The sequence below is a fragment of the Nicotiana attenuata genome, unplaced genomic scaffold, assembly GCF_001879085.1.
Source record: "Nicotiana attenuata strain UT unplaced genomic scaffold, NIATTr2, whole genome shotgun sequence".
NCBI classification, from domain to species: Eukaryota; Viridiplantae; Streptophyta; class Magnoliopsida; order Solanales; family Solanaceae; genus Nicotiana; species Nicotiana attenuata.
Genome location: NW_017672167.1, coordinates 143,830 through 146,112, shown reverse-complemented (window position 1 = coordinate 146,112; position 2,283 = coordinate 143,830).

Here is a 2,283-nt window from a genome sequence, read left to right as displayed (position 1 = left end):
TGGACTTCCCCTGACTCGGAAGAAGTTCGACGCAGTTTAGGTCATTGTTGATAGGCTGACCAAGTCAGCACATTTCATTCCTGTGGCAGTCTCCTATTCTTCTGAGAGGTTGGCTGAGATCTACATTCGAAAGATTGTTCGCCCTCATGGTGTGCCTGTATCTATCATTTCGGATCGGGGTACGCAGTTTACCTCGCGCTTCTAGAGAGCAGTTCAGCGAGAGTTGGGCACACGGGTCGAGTTGAGCACAACATTTCATACCCAGACAGACGATCAGTAAGAGCCGACTATTCAGATTTTGGAGGATATGCTCAGAGCTTGTGTTATTGACTTTGGAGGTTCGTGGGATCAGTTCGTGCCTTTAGCGGAGTTTTCCTACAACAACAGCTACCAATCGAGCATCCAGATGGCTCCTTATGAGGCTTTATATGGTAGGCGATGTCGCTCTCCGGTTGGATGGTTTGAGCCGGGAGAGGCTCGGTTGTTGGGTACGGATTTGGTTAAAGAGGCCTTGGACAAGGTCAAGATCATTCAGGACAGCCATCGTTCAGCTCAGTCTAGGCAAAAGAGTTATGCAGACCGCAAGGTTCTAGATGAGGCATTTATGGTTGGTGAGCGGGTATTGCTCCGAGGGTCGCCTATGAAGGGTGTAATGAGGTTTGGGAAAAAGGGCAAGCTTAGCCCTAGGTTCATTGGTCCGTTTGAGATTCTTGATCGAGTGGGAGAGGTGGCTTATAGACTTGGTTTGCTGCCGAGCTTATCAGCCGTACATCCAGTGTTTCATGTGTCCATGCTTCGGAGGTATCACAGCGATCCAGCCCACGTGTTAGATTTCAGCACTGTCCAATTGGACAAGGACTTGTCTTATGAGGAGGAGCCGATAGCTATTCTAGACCGGCAGGTTCGTCAGTTGAGGTCCAACAGTTTTCCTTCTGTTCGTGTTCAGTGGAGAGGTCAGCGTCATGAGGCATCGACCTGGGAGTCCGAGTCCGATATACGAAGCCGTTATCCTCATCTTTTTCCCTACTCAAGTACTTCTTTCTTTTGTCCGTTCGAGGATGAACAGTTATTTTAGAGGTGGAGAATGTGACGACCCAAAGGGTCATCACCTGTTTTCTTATCCATTCTGTGCTTCCGAGGCCTTGAAAACCTTATTTATAGTCGCCTCATTTTGCATGCGCAGTCTGGGCGCGTAGCCGGAAGACTTAAATGTGAAATTGTGTGAAAAATGCTAAATTTTGGTATTAAGATGAATAAATTTGACTTCGATCAACATTTTGGGTAAACGGACCCGGACCCGTGATTTGACGGTCCCGGAGGGTCCGTAGGAAAATATGGGGCCTGAGCGTATGCCCGGAATCGAATTCCGAGGTCCCAAGCCCGAGAAATGAATTTTTGAGTAAAATTGTTTTTCTAAAATTATTAAGGAAAATTGAAATGAAAATTGATTAGAACGTGTTGGTATCGGGACCGTATTTTGGTTCCGGTGCCCGGTACAGGTCTTATATGTGATTTAAGATGTTTCTGTAAAGTTTGGTTGAAATCAGACGTCGTTTGACGTGTTTCGGACTTAAATTTCAAAAGTTGTAAGTTAATGAAGTTTGAGGAAAACTAGTGATTTTGAGGTTTGATTCGTTGTTTTTGATGATTATTTGGCGATTTAATCGCACGGTTAAGTTCGTAGGATGTTGTTGAGGTAGTGCATGTGTTTGGTTAGGAACCCCAAGGGCTCGGGAGTGTTTCGGAGGTGGTTCGGAGTGGTTTCAAACTTAGAAAAAATTGCAGATTTGCTTCAGCTGTTGCAGATCCAGTTTCTTCTACGCGTTCGCATTGTTCCTCTCGCGTTTTCGATGCTCTAATTTTTCCTCCTTCGCGTTCGCGTGCCTCCTTCCGCGATCGCATACTGTTAAGTTGAGAAGCCCTTTATTTTCCTCTACGCAATCACATAGTTCTGTTCGCGATCGGGATGCCCGGCCTATTTCTTCTATGCGATCGCATTCCTTCTCCGCGATCGCAATTCACTAAAAAAGCCAAACCTGAGAGTGGAGCCAGTTTCCTCTATGCGTTCGCAATGCCCTTTCTGCGATCGCAATGGCCAACCTTCCTATCCCTATGCGATCGCATCACCTTCTTCGCGATCGCATAGAGCAATTTTCTGCCCAGTTATTTTTAAACTTCAGAAACAGTAGCTATGGGATTTCACCATGTTTTCACAAAAACCTTTCTTCTCCAAGCTCTTAGGCGACCATTGAAGCTATCCTTCACCAAAGACTTCATGGGTTA